We start from the raw sequence: 22,362 nt of genomic DNA, 5'->3' as shown, positions 1-22,362 counted from the left end.
GAATTTCATTGAATCTTTAGATTGCTTTGGGAAGTATGGAGATTTCCAATTCACTAAAATGGGATATATTTCCTTTTCTTCATTTCATCTTCAGTCACTTCCATTGGTGTTTCATAGTTTTCAGTGTGGAGATTTTTCATGTCCTCAGTTAAATTTATTCCTATGTATCTTATTGTTTTGTAGGTATTGTAAGTGAGATTATTTTCTTGATTTCTCTTACACATGATTCACTATTAATGTGTAAAAACAGTACTGATTTTTGTATGTTGATTTTTTATCTTGTAACTTTACTGACTTTACATAGTTCTAACATTTTTTAGTGGGGTCCTTACAGTTTCCTAGATACAGTTGACCCTTGAATAACAGTTTTGAACTGTTCCAGACACTTATATGTGGATTTTAATACACCTCTGCCAACCTGAGACAGCAAAACCAATACTTCCTCCTCTTCCTCCTCCTCAGCCATGTCTTCAACATGAAGATAGTGAGTATGAAGACATTTATGATGCGGCTAGGCAAAGTGGCTCATGCCTATAATCCCAGCATTCTGGGAGGCCGAGGTTGGTGAATTACCTGAGCACACAGGTTCAAGACCAGCCTGAGCAAGAGCAAAACCCCACCTCTAAAAATAGCCAGGTGTTGTGACAGGCACCTGTAGTCCCAGCTACTCAGGAGGCTGAGTCAAGAGAATTGCTTTGAGCCTAGGAATCTGAAGTTGCTGTGAGCTATGAAACCATGGTACTCCATCAGGGGTGACAAAGTAAGATTCTGTCTCAAATTAAAAAAAAAAAAGACATTTATGATGACCCACTTAAAGAATAGTAGAAATATTTTATATTCATTATGTTTTTTTAGTAATATTCTTTATTTTAAGAATATAATATAATATATGATATGTGGATATGTGTAACATATAAAGTATGTGTTAAATCAACTGTTTATGTTGTTGGCAAGGCATCTGATCCAAAGCAGACTTAACTAATGTAGTTAAGTCAAAAGTTATATGTGGACAGATGTGCCAAAATGGAATTTAGAGGAAGCTTGGACTTTAGCTTGAGACATGAATGGAGAGCATAGAGTCAGAGGTTTTGGATGAGGAAAATTTCAAAGCTGGAAAAGAGGAAAAAGTAGTAGGAACTTCTCAGGAAAATGGAGAGAAAGAGAACACAGACCTAACTTGAGTAAAACCACAGTAAAACATAATTCTTGACAAACCTCACAGTTTTTGCTGCTTCTGTCAACATTGGATAAATTCATACCACATCAAGGCTGGAAGCTTTATTTCCCAGAAATTTACAGTGATAGCTCTCTTTATTGAGAAGATTTAAGCATTTGAAAAATTTTTCACAAAGCATATTTATTTATATGACAAGGATGAAATAGAAAGAAAGGGAAGTATATTGGTAGATTTTAAATAACTGACAAAAGACAATGAAATAACTGACTTGATACCAAGTATAGCAAGGGAACTAAGAGATGCTCCTGAGGAAACCTTGTCTTACATGGGTTTGACCATACATCAGGTATTAATTAAGAATCTTGAAAGGCATACAGCTGAATTACAAACCCAAGAATGATTTTCTGGTGATGGAGAAACAATGGGAAATGTGCCACACATTCATGCAAGGGTATACAACTGTGAGCCTTTGAAACAGCTCAAAAGTGTCTAAGCAGATTACTATGGAAAATACATTGTTCTAAGAGGGACAGTGGTTCATGTCAGCAATATAAACCCTCTTTGCACCAAGATGGCATTTTGTGCTGCATGTGGAGAAGTTCAGAGTATTTCTCTTCCAGATGGAAAATATATGCTTCTGACAAAGTGTCCTATGCCTGCGTGTAGTGGTAAATCCTTCACTGCTCTATACAGCTCTCCTAACCGTTACGCTGGACTAGCAGTCAATTAAGATCCAAGAGCTGATGTCTGATGATTAACAAAAAGCAGGTTGAATTCCACAAACCATAGAATGTGAGCTTGTACATGATCTTTTGGATGGTTGTGTCCCAGGAGACACAGTGACTGTTAATGGAATTATCAAAGTCTCAAATGCTGAAGAAATAAGAATGACAAGGGCATGGTCCTTTTGTACATCGAAGTAAATTCTCTTTGCAATAGCAAATGACAGAAAACAAAGGCTTCTGAGGATGGATGTAAGCATGGAACATTGACAGAGTTTTCACTTTTAGACTTCTAGGCCACCTAGGAAATGCAGGCTGAAGAAAACCTGTTTAAACTCATTGTCAACTCACTGTGCCCTGTAATTTTTTTTCTTTTCTTTTTTTTAAATTAAATCATACATGTGTACATTAATGCAATTATGGGGTACATGTGCTAGTTTTATATAAAATTTGAAATATTTTTATCAAACTGGTTAACATAGTCTTCATGGCATTTTCTTAGTTATTGTGTTAAGACATTTATATTCTACACCTAGTAAATTTCACATGTACCCTTGTAAGATGCACTGTAGGCATGGTCCCACCAATTACCCTCCCTCCAATCATCCTGCTCCCCTCCCTTCCCCTGCCTCTCACCTTTCCCCTTCTACTTGGGCTGTAATTGGGTTATAGCTTTCATAAGAAAGCTACAAATTGGTTTTGTAGTAGAGCTGAGTATATTGGATACATTTTCTTCCATTCTTGAGATACTTTGCTAGGAAAATATGTACCAGCTCCTTCCATATAAACATGAAAGAGGTAATGTCTCCATCTTTCTTTAAGGCTGCATAATATTCCATGGTGTACATGTACTGCAATTTACTAATCCATTCGTGGGTCAGTGGGCACTTGGGCTTCTCCCATGACTTAGCAATTATGAATTGGGCTGCAGTAAACATTCTGGTATAGCTGTCTTTGTTATATTGTGATTTTGACATATACCTAGTACAGGAATTGTAAGATCGAATGGCAGGTCTATTTTTAGATCTCTAAGTGTTCTCCAAACATCTTTCCAAAAGAAACATAGTAGTTTGCATTCCCACCAGCAGTGTAGAAGTGTTCCCTTTTCTCTACATCCACGCCAACATCTCTGCTACTGGGATTTTGTGATGCGGACTAATCTTACTAGAGTTAGATGTTATCTCAAAGTAGTTCTGATTTGCATTTCTCTGATGATTAAGGATAATGAGCATTTTTTCATATGTCTGTAGGCCATGCGCCTGTCTTCTTCAGAGAAGTTTCTCTTCAAGTCCCTTGCCCAACCTGAGATGGGATCACTTGTTCTTTTCTTGCTAATACATTTGAGTTTTCTATGAATTCTGGTTATTAAACCTTTGTTAGAGACATAACGGACAAATATCTTTTCCCATTCTAAGGGCTGTCTTCTTGCTTTACTTACTGTGTTCTTGTCTGTGCAGAAGGTTTTTAGTTTTACCAGATCCCAGTAGTGTATTTTTGATGCTGCTTCAATTGCCCGGGAGGGTCCTCCTCATAAATTATTCACCCAGGCTGATTTCTTCAAAAGTTTTCCCTGCACTCTCTTCTAGTATTTTTATAGTTTCATGTCTTAAGTTTAAATCTTTAATCCAGTGAAAGTCTATCTTAGTTAATAGTGAAAGGTGTGGGTCCAGTTTTAGTCTTCTACAAGTCGCCAGCCAGTTCACCCAGCAACATTTGTTAAATAGGGAATATTTTCCCCATTGAATGTTTTTAATTGCCTTGTCAAAGATCAAATAATGGTAAGTAGCTGGATTCATCTCTTGGTTCTCTATTATGTTCCATACATCTACCTCTCTGTTTTTGTACCAGTACCATGCTGTTTTGATCACTATTGATTTATAGTATTGTGTCAGGTCTGGTAGCGTAATTCTTCCTGCTGTGTTTCTATTTCTGAGTAATGTCTTGGCTATTGGAAGTTTTTTCTGATTCCATATAAAACGAAGTATTATTTTTTGGAGATCTTTAAAGTATGACAGTGGAGATTTAATAGGGATTGCATTAAAATTGTATATTGCTTTGGGTAGTATGGACATTTTAACAATGTTGATTCTTCCCAGCCATGAGCATGGTATGTTTTTCCATTTGTTAACATCTTCAGCTATTTCTTTTCTTAGAGTTTCATAGTTCTCTTTATAAAGATCGTTAATGTCCTTTGTTAGGTAAACTCCCAAATATTTCATCTTCTTTGGCACTACTGTGAAGGGAATCGAGTCCTTCACTATTTTTTCATCTTGACGATTGTTGGTGTATATAAAGGCTACAGATTTATGAGTGTTGATTTTGTAACCTGAGATGCTGCTATATTCCTTGATCACTCCTAAGAGTTTTGTAGTAGAATACCTTGTGTTTTCCAGATATACAGTCATATCATCTGCAAAGAGTGAATGTTTGATCCCTTCTGACCCTATATGGATACACTTGATCGCCTTTTCTTCCCTAATTGCAATGGCTAAGACTTCCATTACAGTGTGAAAAAGTAGTGGAGACAATGGGCAACCTTGCTTGGTTCCTGATCTGAGTGGAAATGATTTCAATTTAACTCCTTTCAATACGGTGTTGGCTGTGGATTTGCTGTGGATGACCTCTGTCAGTTTAAGAAATGTCTCTTCTATATGAATTTTCTTTAGTGTTCTGATCATGAAAGGATGCTAGATATTATCAAAAGCTTTTTCTGCATCAACTGAGAGAATCATATGAGCTCTGTTTTTTAATTTATGTGATAAATTACATTTATAGATTTAAGTATACTGAACCAGCCTTGAGAACCTGGGATAAAGCACACTTGGTCATGGTGTATAATTTGTTTGATGTGTTGCTGGATTCTGTTTGTTAGGATGTTGTTGAATGGTTTTGCATCAATATTCATTAGAGATATTGGTCTATAATTTTCTTCTCTTGTTGGGTCTATTTCTGGTTTGGGGATCAAGGTGATGTTTGCTTCATAGAATGTATTGGGTAGTATTCCTTCTTTTTGTATATTTTGGAAAAGGTTGAGTAATATAGCTACTAGTTCCTCTTTAAAGGATTGGTAGAATTCTAATGTGAAGCCATCTGTTACCCCTGGCTTTTCTTTTTATGGAGAATTTGTATAGTTGATGCTATTTCAGAACTCAATATAGGCCTGTTCAACATTTCCACTTCATTCTGGCTAAGTCTTGGAAAATGGCATGCCTCCAAGTATTGGTCAGTTTCCTTCAGATTTTCATATTTCTGAGAATAAAGTTTTTTATAATATTCATTAAGGATTTTTTGAATTTCTGAGAATTCTGTTGTTCTTTCGTCTTTACCATTTCTGATTGATGAAATTAGAGATTTTACTTTTTTTTCTGGTTAGGTTAGCCAAAGGTTTATCTATTTTATTGACCTTTAAAAAAAAAACAACTTTTTGATTTATTGATGTGTTGTGTAATTTTTTTTGTTTTCAATTTCACTTAATTCTGATCTGATTTTGGTTATTTCTTTTCTTCTGCTGGGTTTGGGATTGAAATGTTCTTCCTTTTCCAGTTGCTTGAGATGTCCCTTTAAGTTGTTAACTTCCTCTCTTAACATTCTCTTCAGGAAGGCTTGCAGTACTATAAAATTCCCCCTAGGACTGCCTTTGCGTTATCACAGAAGTTCTGATAGTTTGTATCTTCATTATCATTTTGTTTTCTGCTTAATCTCATCTTTGACCCAGCTATCATTCAGCATAAGGTTATTTTGTTTCCATGTTTTTGTATGAGTATTCAGATTCCTATTGTTTCTGAGTTCAACTTTTATTCCATGATGGTCCAAGAAGATGCAAGGAATATTTTCTATTCTTTTAAATTTCCTGAAGTTAGACTTGTGACCTAAGATGTGATCAATTTTTTGAGTATATTCTGTGGTCTGATGAGAAGAATGTGTATTCAGTTTTATTAGGATGAAATGTTCTATAGATGTCTGTTAAATACAATTGTTGAATGGTTAAGATTAAGTCTATAATTTCTTTGCTTAGTTTCTTGTTAGAGTATCTATCCAGTACAGCCAAATGAGTATTAAAACCTCTGCCTGTTATGGTTCTGGAGGAAATCAAGTTGCTGTTGTCTGTTAGAGTCTCTCTTATAAATTGAGGCACATTCTGGTTGGGTGCATAAATGTTAGTAATTGAAATCTCATAATGTTGAGTGTTACCCTTAACAAACATGAAGTGATCATCCTTTTCTTTCCTTCTTTTTGTTGGTTTAAAGCCCATTGTATCTGCAAATACAATTGCAACACCTACTTTTTTCTGATTTCCATTTGCCTAAAACATAGATGACCATGCCTTCACCCTGAGTCTATATTTATCTTTTAAGGTAAGATGAGATTCTTGTATGCAGCAGATATCTGGCCTGAGTTTTTGTATCCAGTCAGCCAAGCTGTGCCTCTTTAGAGGACAATTTAAGCCATTCACATTAATTGAGAATGTTGATGAGCCTGGTAGAATTTTGGGTATCAAGTTTTTCAAAAGTCCAGTAGACATTTTTATCCTTTTGCCACTGTGGAAGTTGGAGTTTGATCAGCAGTTTCTGAGTGCATTTACTTTTGTGGTGGAGGATTGCACTGGTCATTATGGAGGATAGGTCTGAGAATATCCTGGAGAGCTGATTTAGTTATGGCAGATTTCTTCAACATGTGAATGTCATTAGAGTATTTAATTTCTCCATCCTAAATGAAACTCAGTTTCGCTGGATACAGGATCCTGGCTGATAGTTATTATATTAACTTTAGTGAAGTTAATTATGATGTACCTTGGAGATGTCTTATTCAGGTTGAGTCATCCTGGGGTTCTGAGACTGTCTGCCATCTGAATTTTAGAATCTCTTGGCATGTCTGGAAAGTTCTCCTTCATAGTGTCATGAAGAAGAGCCTCTGTGCCTTCTGAAACAACCTCGTTCCCTTCAGGAATTCCTATAAGGTGAATATTAGTTTTCTTAGAATTATCCCAGAGCTCTTTGAGAGAATGATCCATATTTGCTCTTCATTTGTCTTCCTCTTTGAGTGTTTGGGAATGTTCAAATATTTGTCTTCAATGTCAGAAATCCTTTCTTATGTCCCCCTTGCTCCATTCTGTTACTGGGTGATTCTACTGTATTTCTCAGGTCTTTGAAGGCTGCAAATTCTTGTCTCAATGTGTCAAAATCTTTGGTGTTTTTGTCTTTGAATTCATTGAATTCTTGATACAACTTTTGAAGTACTCCTTGAATTTCTGATTCCCACTTTACTTCTATTCTATTAATCTTATTTGTAATCTAAATTCTGAATTCGATTTCTGACATCTTAGCCATTTATTTATGAATGGGATCTTCCTTTGTTTCTGCCATATGATTCCTTGGGGAAGTTGATCTACTCTGGTTATTCATGTTACTGGAGTTTTTCCGCTGATTCTGCCCCATGATTATTTTACACCGATTGGCTACATGAGCAGATAAGATGAAGTTGGGTTGGAGCACTCTTGGAGTAGTGATTAACCAGCCCTTTGCCCAAGAGCTGGGACTGGTGTCTGTACCTTTTCTCCTAGAGCTTTATAAAGGACCTGTACAGTGTTACAGCCTGAGACACTAGGGACCTGCTTGGTGTAGTGGGGCTAAGTGATTCTGTCTTGTTTTCACCTCCTGTCTGTCCCACCCTAGTGAATCAGTTACTCTGGGTTGTAGTCTTAGCTGTGGAGAAATACCAGCAATTAAGTCACCCCACCCCCAATGGGCAACAACTGGAAAAGGAAAATCAAACCTTCCCACAACCACACACCCAGGGTACCAGTTTGGATAGGCCTTGGGTGATTGGTCCAGTCCGAGAGATCCAAATTAATTGTCCCAGTCAGCACTCGGTCTCAAGTGGGATACTTCAAAAGGTCTCTGACAACTAAATAGCAGGGGTCTTCTGGCAGCTCAAGTATGACTCGTTCTGGTGCTCCCTGGAGTCAGAAGGACCCCCACCAGCAAATGAATCAGTCTGGGAAGGTTGATGCCTCCTTCCCCACCTTGTACCTCTGTCACACCCATTTGCTTGTAGCTCCGCAGGTCTGTGATCCAGTTCCCTTCAATGAGAAGATGTTCCAGGAGAGTGGGATATCTGTATCTCCTCAGGCAGGCCTCCGCACTGTACCACCATCTGGCAGCGGGAGCTGAGGCCTGACAACCTCAGGTGGTTAATGGAAGCTGGGGCTGTTCACTGTGTTCCAGACCCACCCCTGATTGATGTTGCCAACACATTTTCGCAGAATTTGTGGTTCTGTTCTTGCTATATTCCCCTGTGGACCAGGCGCTGTTTGAGTTCACAGAAACTGCAACTCAGCCCCAGTCTGTGCTACTGCCCAGAGCTGGTGTGTCTGTCTCCACTGCAGTCTGTGTTGGGACAGGTGCGGTTAGAGCTCACACTTGGCTCTGAGTTCCAAGCTCTGCCCACCTTCCTTTGTCTCAGCTATGATCCCCTGAGGGCCAGGTGCGTCTTACGCTCACTAAAGCAGTCCTTCTGGCTCAGCCCCTCCCTGGGAGTATGCTGTGTCTACGTGTGCATCTTCTATTCTTAGTCCCCGCCATGCCCCGCCTAGGCAGGTACTGTCTCAGGCATACCCTTTTCTCATGGGGCCTGCATTACCATCCCAGATCTGTTCTGCCAGTGTCTGCCACCAGAGAAGATGCCCGACTTTCTCTGGTTGCCCAGAGAGACAGGGAGTGTCTCCCCAAAATGTCCCCAGGGGTGTGAGCCCTATTGTTCCCACCTCTGTTGTTGCTCTGTGCTACGGGGTACCACTTCTCCCTCTCCCATATGGTTCCTTTAGTCCACTCTGTTGTCCTTACCCCCATGCTGCAGAATCAGCACAGACCTGGAACAGCCCATGCCCTGTCCACACCTCTTGAGAAAATGTCCAAGAATCTGGACTCCATGGGGGACAGGCTTCCAGACCTTGGAGTGAGAGTGGAGGGGAATGCTGGGAATTCATAATTTCAGGTAGAGAATATATACAGTTTTATGCAGTTTAATGCCTGGCAGGAGAGTGCCGTGGCACCCTAGTAGGGGAAGAAGGTCCTGTTTTTAGAGGGTCTCCCCGGTGGGATAAAATGGGAGGACGTTTGAACTCTGCTCGCTTGTTTGTTGAAAGTATACTGTGAGCCGTTCTCATGGGGGAGGGGAGTCCCATCCGCTTGACAATAGATTTTATACCTATTGTTTATATACTTGGTTTTGCAGGTAGCCTCAGCAGGGTTGATGTGCATTATTCAACCTTCTCTCTTGGCTCATCTCCAAACCATCAGCTTACTTGCTAAACTTCTGTCCTTTAACTCTCCTTCTGGACGGGAGCTTCTCTGGAAAGCTGGCTCTAGTCAGCCATCTTGCCTCCACCCCAGGTCACCCAATAAGATTTTAATCTGCCCTGTCATTTTTGATCATGAACTTGTTAAAGCAGGTTTGGCTTTAGCACTCTTTGGAGGAAGTCACAAATATACAGATGAGAAAAACAGAATTATGTTTGAGGAGACCTACACATCCTTGTTTTTGGAGATCCGGGCTTAGGAAAGAGTCAGATGCTGCAGGCAGTATGCATTGCTGCTCCACTTGTCATGTACATGTGTAATAATACCATGACCACCTCTGGTCTGAATGTAACTTTTTCAAAAGATAGTTTCTCTGGAGATTTTGCTCTGGAAGCTGGTGCCTGCTGATCAAGGTATTTGTGGAATAGATGAATTTGATAAGATAGAGAATCAACATTAAGCCTTGTTAGAAGCCATGGAATCACAAAGTATTAGTCTTACTAAGGCTGGTGTGGTTTGCAGCCTTCCTGCAAGAACTTCCATTATTGCAGCTGCAAATACAGTTGGAAGACACTACAATAAAGCCAAAACAGTTTCTGAGAATTTAAAATGGAAAGTGCTCTTCTATCAAGATTTGATTTGATCTTCATCCTGTTAGACACACCAAATGGGCATCATGATACTTTACTCTCGAACATGTGATTGCAATAAGAGCTGGAAATCAAGGAACTGTTAGCAGTGCTACAGTAGCTCCTATGAGTAGTCAAGAATCAAATACTTCTATACTTGAAGTGATTTCTGAGAAACAATTATCAGAAAGACTAAAGGTGGTTCCTGGAGAAACAATAGATCCCATTCCCCACCAGCTGCTGAGAAAGTACTCTGGATATGCTAGGCCCTATGTCTACCCAAGGCTATCCACAGAAGCTGCACAAGTTCTTCAAGACTTTTACCTGGATCTCCAGAAACAGTCAAAGTTTAAAAAGCTCACCAATCACCACTAGGCAGCTAGAATCTTTGATTCATCTAACAGAGGCATAAGCAAGGTTGGAATTGAGAGAGGAAGTAGGTGAAAGAAGCTGTTGAGGATATAGTTGAAATTATAAAATATAGCATGCTTGGAACTTAGTCTGGTGAATTTGGGAACTAGATTTTGAGTGATCCCAGCACGGTTCTGGAATGAGCAACAGGTCAGCAGCCAAAAGATTTATTTCAACTTCATCAACTTCGACAGATTGCCTAAGAGCTAAACATTCAAGTCACTCATTTGAAAATTTTATTGGTTCACTAAATGATCAAGGTAACCTCTTGACAAAAGGCCCAACGCTTTTCCAGCTTTAAACTATGTAAAACAACTTTACCCATTGAAGGTCCCCTGAGTTTATTAGTAGTTTAAAGCTATCACAAGAATTAAGATATATTTGCAAGCACAGCTGCATTTTAAAAAATAAAAAAATACTGAAGATATGCAAAATTTATACACATACACACACATACGTACACACATTGTTCCCTGAAAAAATGATGCCCCACAACTGCTGTCACAGGAAAAAATTTGTTGGGTATGGCAAACTAATCTAAGAAGTAATAAAGTCATATGTTAATTTTTTATAAATTCTCCAAAGCTAAAAATAAATTATTTAAGTGATATGGAAAAAAAAAAGTTATACGGATTTTCCCCTGTGCAAGGGTCAATGCACCTAACCCCTGCATTTTTCGAGTAGCAACTGTATATAATCATGTTATTTGCAACCAGGGATATTTTGACTTCCTCCTTTGCTATGTGGAAGTCTTTTATCTTTTTCTCTTGCCTACTTGCTCTGTATAGGGCTTACAGTACTATTTAGAATAGAAATGGTAGAAATAGACAACTTTGTCTTGTTCCAGATCTTAAGGCAAAATCTTAACTTTTTGCTGTTTAGTGTGATGTTATTCGTGGATTTGTGATAATGGACTTTATTGTATTGAAATGCATACCTTCTGTACCTAATTTGTTAAGAGTTTTTATCATGAAAAGATGTTGAATTTTGAAATGCATATCTTCCATACCTAATTTTAGAGTTTTTGTTAAAAGAATGTTGAATTTTTTCAAATGTTTTTTTTTCTGCTTCCATTAAAATGGTCATATGATTTTCGTCCTTCATACTATTAATAAGATGCATCTTATTTATTGCTTGGCATATGTTAGACCACTCTTGCATCCCTGGGATGAATCCTGCTTGATCAGAGTGAATGTTTTGTTTTGTTTTGTTTTCTAATGTACTGTTAAAATATGTTTGCTAGTATTTTGAGGATTTTTGCATTCATGTTCATTGGTGTATAGTTTTCATTTTTGTTGTGTCCTTCTTTGTTTTTTGTATCAGTATAATGGTGGCCTCATAGGATGAGTTTGGAAATAACCCCTCCTCTTCAATTTATTTTGAGTAGTTTAGGAGAATTAGTATTTGTTCTTTAAATGTTTGGTAAAATTTAGCAGTGAAGCCATCAAGTCTTGGGCTTTTCCTTGATGGGAGACTTTTTAGTATTGTTTTGATTTCATTACTTGGTTTTACTTCATTCAGGTTTTCTATTTCTTTATTATTAAATCTTGGAAGTTTGCATGTGTCAAAAATTCATCTGTTGCTTATAAGTTATCCAATTTGGGGACACATAATTATTTCCAATAATGTCTCACACTCCTTTATATTTCTATGATATCAGTTACAATGCTGCTTTTTTCTTCTCTGATCTTGAGTCTTCTCCCTTTTCTTATTATATGCCTAAAGGTTTGTTAGTTTTGTTTATCTTTTCAAGAAAGCAACTCTGTCACTGATTTTTTTTTATTGTTTTATTGTCTCTATTTCTTATCTTTTCTATATTCTGATCTTTGTTATTTCCTTCCTTCTTCTAATTTTAGGTTTAGTTGGTTGACATTTCTTTTTATTTTTTTTGTTGTTGTTGGGGATTCATTGAGGGTACAATAAGCCAGGTTACACAGATTGCATTTGTTAGGTAAAGTCCCTCTTGCAATCATGTCTTGCCCCCAGAAGGTGTTTTATCTTGGGTGTAGCATTAGGTTTCTGAGATCTTTCTTCTTTTTTGATTTAGGAGCTTATTGTTTCAAACTTACCTCTTACAACTGCTTTTTCTATATGCCAGAGGTTTTGGTACATTGTGTTTTTATTTTCATTTGCCTTAAGAAATTTTTAAATTTCCTTTCCATTTCTTCATTGACTCATTGGTTGTTCAAGAGCATGTTGTTTAATTTTCATGTATATGTAATGTTTCTGAACTTTCTCCTATTCTAGTTTTATGCCATTGTCCTCAGAAAACATACTTGGAATAATTTTGATTTTTATAAGTTTGTTAAGGCTTGTTTTGTGGCCTAATACACGATCTAACATGGGCAATATTTTATGTGCTCTTGAATAATGTGTATTTCTGCAGCTGTTGGGTGGAATGTTCTATAAATGTCTGTTAGGTCCATTTGGTTTAGTGTGTAATTTAAATCTGATGTTTATTTTCTGTCAGAGAGTGGCATGTTGAAGTTATATACTATTATTGTATTGTAGTCTCTCTCTCCAGTTAGAGCTACAATAATTGCTTTATTTATTTGGGTGCTCTGGTGTTGGTGCATATATATTTACAATTCTTAAATCCTCTTGTAGAATTGACCCCCTTATTATATAATGACCTTCTTTCCTCTTTTTGTGGTTTTTGACTTAAAGTCTATTTTATTTGTTATAGCTACTCCTACTATCTTTTTGTTTCCATTTTACAGGGGTCCTCAAACTAAGGCCCATGGGCCACATGCAGTGGTGTGATTGTATTTCTTCCCATTTTGTTTTTTTTTACTTCAAAATAAGATATGTGCAGTGTGCCTAGGAATTTGTTCATAGTTTTTTTTTTTGTTTTTGTTTTTAACTATATCCACCCCTCCAACTGTCTGAAGGACAGTGAACTGCCCCCCTGTTTAAAAAGTTTTAGGACCCCTGATAGACCATCATTTTTATGTTCTTTACTTTCAGTGTATATATATCCTTATAGATGAAGTTGGTTTCTTGTAGAAATCCTATAGTTAGGTCTTTTTTTTATTCATTTAACCACTCTGTATCTTTTAATTGGAGAATTTATTCTGTTTATTTTTAAAGTTATTGTTGATAGATAAGAACTCGCTTTCCCAATTTTGTTGTTTTCTGGTTGTTTTTAAATCCTCTGTTTCTTTACTCCTATCCTATTGTTTCCCTTTGTGTTTTGGTGGTTTTGTATAGTAATAAAACTTGACTCTTTTTATTTTGTTTGTTTGATTGTTTATGTATCTGTTGTAATTTTTTTCTATTTGGTTGCTCTGAGGCTTTAAAAAGGCAGTGCCTGTGGCTCAAAGGAGTAAGGTGCCGGCCCCATATGCCAGAGGTGGTGGGTTCAAACCCAGCCTCAGCCAAAAACTGCAAAAAAATAAAATAAAATAAATAAAAGGAATTTTATACTCACTATTTTAAGCTGAAAACATCTTAAAGGTTGTTGTATACAAATACTTTGGACTTCCCCCCCAGTGTATAATTTTGTTGCTTTTATTTAGATCTTTTTGTATCATATTTTCCTTAACAACTTATTGGACATGTAATTATTATTGACCATTTAGATTTTTCACCGGCATATTAGAGACTTGAAAGATGATTATATGCCACCATTAAAGTAACATAGTATTCTGAATTTGATCATGACTTTATTTCTATCAGTGAGGTATATATGTTTGTTATGTTTTCATCTCAGTAGTTATTGTCTTTTCATTTCCAGCTGAGGCACTCCATAGAGCATTTCTTTAAGGCCAGTCTTGTTCTGCCGAATTCCCTCAACTTTTGCTTGTGTTTGGGAAAAAACAAACAAAAAGCTTTGTTTTTCATCATTTATGAAGGATAGCTTTGCAGGATATAATATTTTTAAATTTTCTTTTTCTTCTACATTGCCTTTTTCCATGTGTTCCAAAATGGTATAGTATTCTTTATAGTATTCTTGGATGAACTGTTTTCCCTTCAGTACTCTGAATATATCCTATTATCTCCTAACCTTCAGTGTTTTGGTTGAGAAGTCTATTGGTGACTTAATGGGGATTCCTGTGTATGTGACTTGACACTTTTTTCTTCCTGCTTTTAGAATTCTCTTTGTCTTCTGCCTTTGATAGTTTGATTATAATGTGCCTCAGAGAGGACTTCTTTTGGTTGAATCTATATGGGATCCTTTGGTCTTCATGTATCTGGTTGTCCACATATCTCCTAGAACTTAGAACATTTTCAGCCATTACTTTGTTAAATAAGTTTAATCTTTCTCCATCTCTTCTCAGTCTGAAACACTCAAAATGCAACAATTTACTTGCTTATAGTGTCCTATAAATATCATCTTCATCTTCTTCATTCATTTTCATTCTTTTCTCTGTTTTTTCCTCTGACTTGATTATTTCAAAGACCTGTCTTCACCTTCATAAATTATTTTATCAGATCTAGTCTGTATTGAAGTTTTCAATCATACTTTTTATTTAATTCATTGAGTTCTTTATTTCTATGATTTTTCTTTGGTCCTTTATTTTATCTCTTTGTTGAATTTCTATTATAATTCAGGTTATGGATTATTTTTCTGATTCCACTGAGTTGTCTATCTGTGTTGTCCTGTATTTTGCTGAGTTTCCTGAAGATCATGAAATAACTGAATGGATGGGCACAACAACAGAATGTTAAGGAAATAGGAAAGAATCTGTGAAGTTGAGCTAGAACAATAGAAACTTTCCAATCTTAGAGAAAACTATTAATAAGTAAAAAAAATAATAAGTAAGCAGAACCTCAGGGACCTGTGTGACAGTAATGTCCCAGTGTCTTGAAAGACATACACCTTATGGTTCTAGAAGCCAATTGAACATCAAACAGGATAAACCCAAAGTAAATTTATACTAAGATACATTGTAGCCAAGTTTTTGAAAGCTAAAAAAATTTTTATAACTAGCAAGAAAAAAATTACACCTGACTTACAGAGGGAAAACAATTCAAAAGACAACATATTTCTCATCAGAAAAGTCATGGAAGCCAGAAGGAAGTTGCACACCATTTTCAAGTGCTGAAAGAAATGAACAATCAATTCAAAATTCTATAACTAGTAAAAATATTCTTTAGGAATGGATAAATGAAGTCTTTATCAGATGAAAGTAAACAATGTATAGTCTTCTGTTTGGGGGTAGAACATTGTATAAATGTGGATTAGATCCTTCTGATTGTGTTAAGTTCTTCTGTGTCCTTGCTGATTTTCTATATAATAGTATTTTTGTGTTTTTATTTTTTTTTTCTTTTGAGAGCTAGTCTTATACTGTGGCCCTGAGTAGAGTGCCCTGATGTCATAGCTTACAGCAACCTCAAACTCTTGGGCTCAAGAGATTTTTTTTTTTTGCATCACCCACAACTTCCAGCTTGATTTTCTGTTTTTAGTAGAGATAGAGTCTCCACCTGTCTCAGCCTCCCAAAGTGCTAGGATTATAGGTGTGAGTCACCACACCCAATCTGTATAATTATTGATAGAACAATTATTATTCTATTATTATCAATTATTGAAAATAGGGTATTGGTATTTCCAGCCCTATCTATAATTTGTTTATTATTTCTTTCATCTCTATCAGTATTTGCTTCTCATATCTTATATCTTTGTTGCCTGATGCATTTATATTTAATGTTGCTGTTTTTTTAATTGATACTTCTATCACTATGTAATGTCTCTCTTTGTCTATGGTAATTTTCTTTCTTCTAAAGTATACTTTATGTGATATTAATGCCACTCTTGCGTTAATGTATGTTTTTATATCTCTTTCCATCTTTTTTCTTTCACCCTACCTATGTCATTATTATTTAAGTGAATTTCTTTCAGACTGCGTATAGTAAGGTAATTTACCCATCTCTCCCAATCTTTTTCTTTTATCAACAATTAGTATGTTAGCCACACGCAAGGTGGCTCATGCCTGTAATCCTAGCATTCTGGGAGGCCAAGGCAGGCGGATTGCCTGAGCTGACAGGTTCGAGAGCAGCCTGAGCCAGAGTGAGACCCCATCTCTAAAAATAGCTAGGCTTTGTGACAGGCACCTATAGTCCCAGCTACTCTGGAGGCTGAGGCAAGAGAATTGCTTGAGCCCAAGAGTTTGAGGTTGCTGTGACCTATGACACCATGGCACTCTACCAAGGGCGACAAAGCAAAACTTTGTCTCAAAAAATAATAATAATTGATGTATTAGGATCATTGTTTTCAGGGTTCATTGATGTTATAGTATGTATCAGAACTTCATTCCTTCTTAAGGCTAATATATTCCACTTCATGGATATACATTTTGTTTGTGCACTAATAGACACTTGGGTTGCTTCCACGTTTTGGCTTTTGTGAATAATTCTGCTTTTAAACCTTGATTTACAAGTGTCTATTTGAGTTCCTGCTTCCAGTTCTGTTGGGTATATACCTAGAAGTGAAATTGTTAGATCACGTGGTCATTTTATATTTAACTTTCTGAGGGACTACCAAATTGTTTTCCACAATGGCTATACCATTTTTACATTCCCACCAGCAATGTACAGATGTTCCGATTTCTCTTTATCCTTGCTGATAGTTTTTTCCTCATTTTTTTTTTAGACAGTAGGCATCCTGATGTGGATGATGTGGTTAATGGTGATTAATAATGACTAATGACGTTGAGCATATTTTTGTGTGTTTATTGGACATTTGTGTATCTTCTTTGGAAAAATGTCTGTTTAAGTCCTTTGCCCATTTTTGAATTGAGTTGTTTATTTCTTGTGGTTGAGTTTCAGTTATTTATATATTCTGAATATTCATTACAATATATGATTTGTAAATATTTTCTTCCATTCTCTGGTTACCTTTTTACTCTCTTGATAGTGTCCTTTGATGCACAAAAATTTAGATAAAATACACTGTATCAATTTATTGCTTGTGCTTTTGTTGTCATATCCAAGAAATCATTCCCAAACCCAGTGTCATGAAGATTTTCCCCTTTTACATTCTGAGAACTCTGCAGTTTTAGTTCTTACATTTTGGTTTAACTGTCCATTTGGTCAAGAGGCTCTAGAAAAAAAAATTTGGGGGTGTCAGAAACTTCTCATTTTAAGGCTTTTCTTCAGAAGACTAGTGAGAGAGCCATAGTGATAGCCTCCTTTAGTTTATCTAGCACCTGCTGTTGCTCATGTTCTCACTAAGTAGTTAGACTTATAGGTGACTCAGTAGCAAATATTGGTGTTGAAGAGTGTGTTGGTGCCTAGAATCCAAACATTCTTATCAAATGTTGGACCTTCTTTACCAGCATGGAAGCTTGGAGCACTGGGAACTTTTGCTAGATTAGAAATAGTTCACCTTCGTGAGTTCCTAAGGTAGCCTTAAAATTTAACAGACTGGAAAAGATCATATACCCTATGCAGAGCAGTTACCCATCTGCTATAAACTGAATGTTTATGTCCTCCCAAATTCATACATTGAAATCCTAAACCCCAGTATAATGTGAAAGCTTAATTTCTGGTGGGAATGTGGGGCATGCATCTAGGTCTTGTCTGCATATGTACAGCCACAGGACTATTTAAGTATCTCGCAGGCACAGAAAAGGTGTACTATTGACCTGCAAAAGTGAAGGCAAATTGGTAGTTGACTTTCCTGAAAAATGTTTACTGAATATAACATTCTTAATAATAGACTTGCCTAGACCAAGTCTGTAATTCCACACCATTTACCTATGTTATTTTGAATGTCATACATTACTGTAGTGATATCTTATAAAGGTGTACTAATAAAGAGCACAGCTTTAACCTTTCTATAGCTAACTTCCATTTATTATTACCAGCGTTAAGTACAGGTTATACCAGAGAATTAAAACGTGGGAGAATAGGAATCAATACCTTTTCTTTAACTAAGTCAGCTGTTATAGACACTAATGCTTCAGTGCATTGTCTTAGCTGGTACTGTGCCATATTTACCACCTATACAGGTAGAAGGGAAGGTTAACTGGTTCTCAGCAGGTGGCACATTAGGTTTGTTTCATGAGATTATTTGGTGACTGAAGGAAGTCTATTTAAATAATGAGAAAAGGGATAGTCTCAGGTGGCACAACAAGAATCAAAGCATCCTTCCGAGATCAGACGAGATCGGGTGCGTTCAGGGTGGTATGGTGGGTAGAGGGAGGGGGATCGGTGGGATCATACCTGTGTTGCATCTTACAGGGGTATTTGCGAAACTTGGTAAATGTAGAATGTAAATGTTTTGGCACAGTAACTGAGATAACGCCGGAAAGGCTATGTTAACCATTGTGATAAAAATGTGTCAAATGGTCTATGAAGCGAGTGTATGATGCCCCATGATCATATCAATGTATACAGTTATGATTCAATAAAAAAAATAAAAAATAAAATAAAAAAAGAATCAAAGCATCTTTTAGCAGAATTAGGCTCATTTTAATAGTTAAATAGTGATCCTTTAAATAATTTTTCTTTCAAGCTGATAAACCCCTGGGCAAGGTTAGGGGTGAAAAAAGTTCTAGAGCCTGACTTACTCCTCGGATTAGGGCGATATGAGCACCTATATCCAACAGAGCCTACCAGTGTCGTTTAGTTTTTCAAGCCAAAATACAGTTAATGTAGTCAAAGGGTGATTGCTAGAAGCAGCCAGCTTCTGCAACTATTAGATAACTATAGGGAGCAAGGGCAGGTCCCTAACCTTAGAGGAGATCTGGGTAGGCTTTCAAGGTAAAGCTGTCTTGAAATGCCTTCTGCAGATTTTAATCTAACCCTACTAAGCAATTGTAATTGTGCCACCGATTTATGAAAGATGATCCAGTTTATGCCCCTTAGGGGCAAAAGTCCCTTAGGATCCAATATGAACTTATATTTCATCTCAGGGTTTTGGCTGAACCGGGGCCTGACTATAGCAGTTTGCTTGGCCTGGGGAGGGGTAGCAGCTCTGTTGAGAGTAATTTAGACATATGGGATAACATCAGCAGAATTAACAGACAACACTTGAATTTATCCTTCATGAGTGTCTATTAAGTCCAGCACAGGTATGACCTTTTAAATTATTTTAACATTAGCCATTTTTGCCCTAAAAGAGAACTTGTCAGAACCTTCCTTGAGAAACAAGTGGGTAAGCTCAGGACTCAATTTTGCCTCCTCTGGATTTGCCAAGTCATCATGCTCCACACCACATGTTGCCTCATAAGCACACTTCAGCATCCACAGTTAATGGAGATCTTTGGCCTCGGTTAATGTTTTCCATTGGTCTCTATTTTTATGAGGCTAAAAATAGAATGGGTAGCCCTCCAAGCCATAAAAGTTCACTTCAACAAGATATGTGGACTGAGGTCCAAAGACTCCTTTGAGGGTCATTCCTACCTTCCACACTTATTGTGTGAGATCTTATAGCATTGACACCATTTTTTCATTTGTACTCTGGCAGCCAATTGCTTAATTTCCGTATTAGGTGGAGCTTGCTCCCTCCAAGATACTTTTTTTTTTTTTTTTTGAGACAGAGTCTCCAGCTGTCGCCCTGGGTAGAGTGCTGTGGACTCACAGCTCACAGCAACTTCAAACTCTTTGACTTAAGCAATTCTCTTGCCTCAGCTTCTCAAGTAGCTGGGACTACAGGCACCCACCACAACACCCGGCTATTTTTTTGTTGCAGTTGTCATTGTTGCTTTAGCAGCCCTGGGCCAGGTTCAAACCCGCCAGCCCCAGTGTATGTGACTGGCGCCCTATCCACTGAGCTATGGGCACTGCCTAGGATATGTTTTATATATATAATCAGGCATCCCCTTTTTCATTTGGTTCCTGGGTCAGGTTCTTAAGGAGAGACTGAACCTAAGGGCAAGAGAGGGCACGGTTTCTCTTCCCAATAAGAACTAGCCCCTTTTCTTTTGTGTTTCTGTCTTTACTTAGCTGCTGGTTACTGGCAAAACAAAAGGTAAATTGTCCCAATCTCTATTATGGTGACACCCTGCTGCTTTTTTCTTTAAAAGGCACTAGTCTACTTCCCCAGGATCTTCTCCAACTCATCTCCCCCGAGAGTTTGAGCTCCTAATTCTTCTCTGGGAAGGTCCCAGCAAAAAGCAAGGCCCAATGTACACCTACTTCCTGGTTTGGAGTACCTTTTAAGTAGGATAGCTACTTCCTTTTGGGTCCTGGCAGGGATGCGATATAAATTTCCTTGCTTTGTCAGTTCAAGTAATGTTTATTCAGCTCAGCCAAAGGGTGGGGAACTTCCCTTGAAGGACTAGAATGACAGTATCCATGGCAGCATAATTAAGTGTCATGATAACAGAGTCATACTAAGCTACTTACTGACATTTCTGCCTTATCAGCTTGTTTGTCTGCCATAGCAGTCCTCAGGGACAAGGTCATTCTCACAACTCAGAGTATGCTGAATCACCATCCAGTATAGCCCATTATTGGGTCAATGGTAATCTATATGTGGTCCACAGGTATGCACTGTTTCTAATTCAAGCCTAATGTTCTTAAATTATCCAGTCCCTGCCTAGTGGACTCAGGTAGATGGGCTGACCTCCTTCCCTGGGTGATTGGTGTCTGTGACCCCAAAAGTCAGTTCTGATGACATGGATTTGCTCAAATAATGATACTACCACTTATCTAGGCTCATGAGGCATAGCAGAGAGACTGAAAAATACAGCATGCAACACAGCATAGAACAATGCCATGCCAAGCTTATACAGAGGTGTTCTAAATTCTGAGTCCCAAACACTTAAGGTCATCCAACATTGATTTGCCAATTAATTGTCCTCCTCACTTTGTTTACCCCATATTGATTTTCTGGTCACCACAAAAATTTCATCTTTGTTGCCATTGTACTAAGTTTGAGGGATTTTAGTGCTTATCAAGGTAAAGATGTGTCCATAAGGTTGCAGTAGCACACAGTAAGGTTTTAGAAGGTACAACATTTTAACACGTTTGCATAAGTCAGTTGCATGAGTACAGAGGCCAGCATGGAGAAGGGGAGGGGAGTAAGGCAAAGAAACTCCTTTTCAAAGAAGAAGGATATCAGAAAGAAGGATTACATACCTAGGTATCTAGGTCATTAATCAGTCTGAAAGGAAGTTACTGAATCAGAGTACTCCAAAAGACAACAGTAATTTGGGGTCTTTATTACCCTAGGTTAATTTTATCTACAGCTAACAAATGTTGAGTGCAGTTTTACAGGAAATGCAAGACAGGCAAGCTCTTATTGGCTAAAAAAATGCATACTTGGGCTGATTAAAACAGTTATATGTGTAAAAATTTGAATTTGGTGCTGGTGGGCTTTTGATCCAATGGGTTCCCAGCCTGCAATGAAGAAATTAACCACATAGGGCTTATATACAGAGACCATCTTTGGCTCATTTATACTATAATAGGGATGTAAAATAGTAGAACCACTCTGGAAAGCAGTTTGTCAGTTTCCTAAAAAAAACTAAACCTGTAAATACCATATGTTCCAACAATTGCACTAATTGCACTCCTGGTCATATATCCCAGAAAAAAAATAAAAACTTTCTGTTCACAAAAAAGCCTGTACATGAATATTCATTGCAATTTTATTCATATAGCCAAAAATGATAAACAACCCAGATGTCCATTAACAAGTGAATATTTAAACAAACTGTGGTACATCTGTACCATGGACTGTTGCTCAGCAATAGAGAAGAACAAACTAGATACAAACAACACCTTTCTGAGAATATGTTAAATGAAAAAATGTTAACCTCCAAAGTGTTGCCTATTTTGTGGTTTTATTTACATAAATTACTTACAAAGAAAAAAAAAGATTTGAACAACAGGTTAATCATTATCAAGGGTTAAGGACAGAGTGGGAGATAGAGGGGGAAAGATGGGTATGGCTACTAAAGGACAACTGAAATTTACCATAGGGTGATGGAATTGTTGGTATCTTGACTACCAGTGTCATATCCTTGTTGTGATATTGTACTGTGGTTACACATTGGGGAAACTGGGTAAAGCAGCTGTGGGCATTTTGTCTCATTTCTTTTTTTAAATGTACTTGTAATTGTAGTAAAATTATACATAACATAAAATTTACCATTGTGACCATTTTTAAGTGTATAGTGCAATAGTGTTAAGTATGTTAACATTGTTGTGCAACCGATCTCTAGAACTTTTTC

The 22,362-nt window shown here is 37.2% G+C and overlaps 1 protein-coding gene and 1 pseudogene across 5 annotated transcripts in view; both read left to right on the top strand.

Annotated features, from left to right (window-relative positions):
• ASB12 (ankyrin repeat and SOCS box containing 12) overlaps positions 1–22,362 on the top strand; it is a 307,551-nt gene that overhangs the window by 205,080 nt on the left and 80,109 nt on the right. The gene's annotated exons all lie outside the window — the stretch shown is intronic.
• LOC128578192 (DNA helicase MCM8-like) lies at positions 1,061–10,547 on the top strand (annotated as a pseudogene).

Source organism: Nycticebus coucang, chromosome X (genome assembly GCF_027406575.1).
Source record: "Nycticebus coucang isolate mNycCou1 chromosome X, mNycCou1.pri, whole genome shotgun sequence".
NCBI lineage: Eukaryota > Metazoa > Chordata > Mammalia > Primates > Lorisidae > Nycticebus > Nycticebus coucang.
The sequence above is the reverse complement of the archived record's forward strand: the minus strand, read 5'-3'. Positions and strand labels throughout refer to the sequence as shown.